Source organism: Dermacentor andersoni, chromosome 10 (genome assembly GCF_023375885.2).
Source record: "Dermacentor andersoni chromosome 10, qqDerAnde1_hic_scaffold, whole genome shotgun sequence".
NCBI classification, from domain to species: domain Eukaryota; kingdom Metazoa; phylum Arthropoda; class Arachnida; order Ixodida; family Ixodidae; genus Dermacentor; species Dermacentor andersoni.
Genome location: NC_092823.1, coordinates 81,365,336 through 81,371,674, shown reverse-complemented (window position 1 = coordinate 81,371,674; position 6,339 = coordinate 81,365,336).

The window sequence follows — 6,339 nt, the reverse complement described above, 5'->3', positions numbered from 1 at the left end:
TCTTGTCTTCTTATGGGCTCTATATATAAGCCCTGTGCGGAGATTTGTCAATAGCACATTGCAGAGGCACAATATTGTCGCGATACACAAACGTCGCCAGATCTTCTCTTGATTTACGCGACATGAAATAAACGCTGTTATGATTATCATTTCTTTTATTTCTGAATGTTCGTATAATATTGACACACCTACTTGTTTTTATCTTTTTTGGGTGATCATGTTCCACCGTACAACAAATGTTATCACTCAGGGTAGGAAGCGCCCGCATGTATCGGAACCTTCTCGAATCTTATCGATGGTTGTATCCACTGTGTTGTCGCCGCATCTTGTATCATCTGATTGCATGTATGCGCGAAGCGAATTGTGTAGTACTTTCTAGAAGACACCCCGGTACCAGTGAGTACTCTCGAATCTTCAAGGACTCATGTATAAAAGTCGACGTGCTTAACCCGCTGATTAGATTTCGACAATCGCAGAATGTGCTCTTCGCTATCGTTGTGCTTTGAGTGTAACGTTCTTTTTGGGGGACAAGTTCTCCCAATAAAACATAGTTTCGTCAATAACAGTTTTGATACGGTGTTCTTTACCGTCACTACTACGCGACAGTATAACAATGGAAAAAAAGAGGACCCAAATATCAACGTTAAGAAACTCAACGAGTCTCGAAGTTGTAAGGCATCTAGGTACCTGGTCGGCTTTAAACATCCGCTTATCAGCCTAGTTAGAAGCGCAGAATACCTGTGAGAGCGAAATATAACAAAAGAGTGCGTGGATCCCACGCATTGCACGAATAATCTTAGGTGAAGCTTTCATTGGTGCCGTCGTCGTTATCCACAACGTCAGGTGCTTCTTCGCACTGTGTCAAGTATCAGTCAATATCGCGCGACAGCAGCCGTAAATTGGGGGTAAATGGAAAAGATGGCTTCGCGAAAAAGAAATTTTCACCCGTAACGCGAAGTCTGGACGTGACAGCTTGCAAACTTACATGCGGACTGAGCCTTAACTGCTTCTTGCGGTGTTTCTTGGATTGAACATTCCCAGGGTTATGCGCGCATTCTATTTTCAAGATGTAAAAAAGTGTGATAAGTATTTTTCTATGGTGGTTTCACAGTCCTGTGGTGAGTTGAATGACTGGGTTTTCTTTCTTCTGTGGCATAACCCCTCTTACCATTAGCCTCCGCTAAAACAGCACTTTACCTTTTCACTGGTGAGTTCCTTCGGCTTATCTCTATTGGGGCTACATCAGTGTACGGCTCAAGCTATCCTCTAAGACACAAAATGATGTCATTGTCACCCTGTAAACATCAGTACATTGTGAGTTGTAAAGGAGACCGCGCAGATGCACCCAGTCAGTGTCGTTACATGTAAAAGAGGAAAATTCATTTATTACCACCTCTCTGAAAGAGAAGGTAACGTGCTAGATCAGCAAAAGAGGTCGTGCACCGGCTCTATCTAGTACACAAATGTCGAGCGGGCCGAAAGTACTAATGGCAGCTGCTTGCACGATTGTGCTATACAGGAACACTATTCTCCACTTCAACCAGACCGGTTCCTTCGATTTCTTTTGATTTGTGGGAGGGCTGCTTTAGGTATGTATACAAACAGAAATAAAATACCAATGCAATTACACATTCATAAGTTTTTCGTGGTTGCCTTTGTTTTAGAGAAAACTATGCTTGTTTTCTCTGTGGGTTATTACTCATGCCAAACTGTGTTCTTTGATTATTCCTCAAGCGATTTGCATTGTCATTTGCGTTCGGGAATGCTTGCATACGCTAGGACGAGGCGTTAGACACCACTCGGCCTACAAAACCTTTGTCGACACCACGACACTGCAAAAAAGACGCTGTTCAAGCTGCTGCTTTACGGAAGTAACACCGCAACTATGCTTGACCCCGAGCTACCTAATATCAGCGATGAAAACAGTCTCGAGGTCACCGCGTACCTCCACGCCAACGAATAATACGAACGACCGGCCCGAAAAAGCAGCACAGGACCAACATCCGTTACTTGAATGTTTGAAGGCGGCACGTAGTATACGATCCCTGTCACCATGCATTCGGGTTTCGGCACCACGTATAATCTTGACTAACTACTCCCGTCATTCTAGCCTAGCTTCCAAGAAAATAACATCGAACTTACGAGACCTTTCTTTCCACCACAGATGATCCCGCCTGGCCTTTTCTCATGAAATATGCAACTGCAATCGGGTATTGAAAGTCGCTCTTTTTTACCACATTGCTACATTTCAACTAGAACCGATCGCCTTTTCAAAGTAAGCTTGCCATCGTGTCCCACTAACTTAGATCATGATTCTTTTGTCCCAAGAACAATCACCAAATGAAACCACCTTCCCTCCTCTATTGCTGCTATAGCGGATACAGAAGGATTCATATCGCCTTGGAAAATATCTTGTAACATTTTAGTTATGTTATTTCACTGCACGCGTTTCTGTCCACACCACTGCTTTCTGTTGAGCCTTCAGGCCCTAAATGTATTAATGATAAATAAATAAATTAATCAATAATTAACCAAATAGACAAACAAAACATTGCTACGAGGTTTATTGACTATTCACGGGAATCGCTGTCACGTAGGGTCCAGCGCAGATAGCAGTCGAGCAATTCCAGCCAAGCGCCAGCGCGAGTAAGAACAGCGACACAGACCCTATTCTGTTTGTCGTTCTCCCTTCAGGAACCATGTGGCGGAGTAACGCTTGTGCTACCTTTGTCCTCACAAAATTAAATATGAATATGCCGACGTTGATTTAGTGAGAAAAAACATACATATTCCATGCACATCTTGGAAGCAATGTGAAGGTTTTTCTAGAGGTTACTCATATGCTATGAATTTGCCTCTTTAATTCCTTCGTCTAGGAATAAATAAAAAGAAAGAAATACTTGCACGACCGCAATGCTCTCGCGCACGCTTGCTACGCAATTTCACACTGGGGACGCTAATGTGAAAGGGCTAGTTGACGTTTACACGATAATGGTATACGTGGGACTGTGGCGTAATCTTCCAAGGTTACACCAGGATTCACTTCCAGCGTCAGTTGCAAAGTAGCGTATCCTTCTTCAGACGCGCGATAAACCCGCCAATATTCCTTGCAGATCTCGCTGACCTAGCTTCTAAGTACAAAGGCCAGTCGTGGGTCGTCGTAAAGAATGATTAGCAGAAGCCACTGCAGCTCACGCTGTGCACCCTGGTTTGCAAGAATGATGATGATGCATACCTAGTATTTCACTTTCATCCTACGAAAATTGACAATTTCTTCATTACTTCCGGAATAGCAAACGTCTCGGCCTAAACATGGCTGAATCGATAGGCTGACAAGGCAACCAGTTCGCAAGCGACCGACAAGTGACTAAGGGCATCTTTCAAATGTTCGACCTGCGATGACCTTGGACCAACGCCTCCATGAAAATATTAGATTGCATCGTTGGGTATTAGGCGTAAAACAAAGAGACCAGTATGAGGGACGCCGTTGTGGGGGAGTATGAGTTCACGTTTACAACCCTGGAGACTACTAAAGAGCAGGCAACGCATGATAAACGGGCGTGTTTCCATTTCGCCGGTATCGTATGGGATCGCCATGGATAAAATATTTTCGAATTCTCGGTTTTACGTACAAACACCACAATTTTCTTATGAGACACGCTATAGTCGCGGACTCTGGAATAATTTTAACCAGCAGGGAAACTTAAGCGCGCCCAGAATGCATGGGTCACTGGCGTTCTTGCGCTTGGGCACAATCGACGTGTGGCCGCCGCAGCCGGCATTCGATCCTACAATTTCGCACTTTTCAGCACAACACCATAGCCTCTAAGCCACTACGGCGGGTTACCAAAATTTGAACCCACAACCTCGTGCTAGGAAGCGCAACGCCATTGTGGCGAAGCCAGCACAGCGGGACAGCTGGACTTAGCAAAACCGTTTTCCCCAAAAGCCTCTACTCGAAAGGGCAGGTGCTCCAACAGAACTGTCATCAAGGGACCACTCACTTTCGCACCCGGTGATAAGTGTAGTCCTCTGCTGTTGAATACGGCGTGCCGCATTTTCTACAGGCTACTTATACGTAGCAATTAAAAAGAAGTTCTACATGAACCTCATTGATGCCATTCTTTCTATACGAATGTATCGGTCAAACAAGAACCTTTACAGAACCTAAACCACGGTTGCCACAATATTTCCCCACCTGGGAGCGCCCGCCATCGATCGCCTTATGATCAGCGTTTGCTCGTTTTTATACAACGGCCACGGAGGCTGCAGGAGAGGCCCTGGCAGCCACCATTTCAGCCACCGCTGTAAGCAGTGAGTAGGTAGACGACATAAGACTTTGGGCAAAGCTGCCGAGAGTAGTATGAGTATATATTTCATTTATCCTCCTGAGCTTCAATCTTAAAATGTGCAAGCTTACCTGCTTAAGGTGATGAATGTAACGGTCAAATGTTTTCTTTTGCAATGTATGTTCTAGTCTTTACAGATTTCCAGAGCCAATTCGACCGTGCGCTTGTCGTTAAGTGTGCATGCCATAGCTTCCTCTGGGAAGCATATGGGCGCGCCTGGTAAATGCATGCTTGCTACCTGTCTAAAACCAGTCGCTGGTTGGTACTGCGTAATTACTACCGCACATCGGATAACTCGGGGCCCCGATCACTTAACGGTGCATGCGAAAATGTGCTTGTGTACGTGAGGACAAAAATGTCGCAGTATTGCCGGAAAGGCGAAGCATCCATTGCGGTAGCAAGATTAGTAGTTTCTCCGCCATATAGAATTCCAAATATTCCAAATCAACAAGAAAGGTGTCACGCGTGCACAGGCTTATATGAACAAACTTCATTCGATAAACCCCGACGCTCGCTCTAAAGCGCTCGCGTGAGGAAGCGCGGCAGCAGCAGCGAGCGAATTGACCTTCGTGTAGTTCCTTGCTTCAGCGCAAACTAGCCAGCTCGAACACATAGTGGAAGGCCTCGCCTCGCACTCGTTGTCTTGCGCGAAATGGAAGGCGGCGCGCTTCCTGACCGCTTTAATTTCTTGAGCGGGTGAGCAAGCCACCATCCTCGCCTCACCGTAATACGGTTTCACTGGCGCATACAGCATGCGGAGGGTGGGCACGTTGTTATCACGCTTCGATATTATATGAAACATCACGGCGACGCTGACGCCGATGGGGGAATAGCGCCTGGCGTGCCCATATAATTGCTATCGCAGTAGAATCTTGTGATGCCTGAACTATCCTTCGCCGTTTCTCTGCTCCCTGATGCACAAAGAATACTCGCGCGATTCGCTTATTATGGCACGATTCGCTTGGCTGTTATGGAAAGAGAAGGTGCTCGAAAATATCAAGTGCACCTGCAGTGATAGCTCGTAGCGCTGACTTTCATGTCTATTGTAGTTCACCATTCCATAATATTTGTGCCGGCGGTATTTTAATGTTGCAGTGTTGTTGCTGTATGTAGTCTTAGCGTGCCATTCATTGCCACCGGTCCGCCGCCCATCATGGCTGACACTCTTGGCTATGCTGCCCTGGAAGTCGAGTGTGGAGCTTGTGGTCGCCTTGCGGAAATGTGTGCATGACCAACTGTTATAAAAAGGGGCAATGATTGAGCGCTGAGGTCCATGAAGCTTGCAGTGTCTCAGCTCACACATTTCGGTTTGTGGCGAACTGTCACTGTTTCCGGCGCACGAGGCGTGAATACAGAAGAAGACAACCAAAACACATTTATAACATTACCATTCAATAGACAAGTTTACATTAAATCTACATAAACCCGGATAACTCGTTACACTGCGAGTTTAATCTCTCCCTTTCCCGCTAATACATTCACGAGAACCATCCAGTTCTCGTTTCTCGTTGCGTGTCCTATAAAGACAGTTTTGTGTGGCGCTTACATGACTGCTTCATTGCAGTCTTTCGCATGGTCGGTGGACTACTTGCGTCTCTGCTGAGGGTTTGTCTCCGTAGAATATACCTGGTTTGTTGAGTGTCGCTGCAGGCGAGGGCGGGCTTGTCCCCGAAGCGTAGGATGGGTGCGTTATTCTCGGGCCAAAGCATTGCCGGGAACCACGGGCAGAGGGGCGGGGCGTCGAGGATCCATGCACACTGGTAGAATGCCACGGGTGTCTTTCTCCCTCTCAGCTCTTCAGTGCCGTCCCCACCGGTGCGCCTCCTTTCCACCAAGTCTTCGAGCGCCCCTCCTGATTCTTCTCTTCTGGCGACGTTCCGTCCCTCCCCCCCTCGCTCCTTCCAGATCACGTCAGCCTTCCTCCTCAGCCTTCCTCTCGCCCTTCCTTCTTTTCCCTCCGTGTGCACGCGATGTCTTCTCTTGTTTTGAA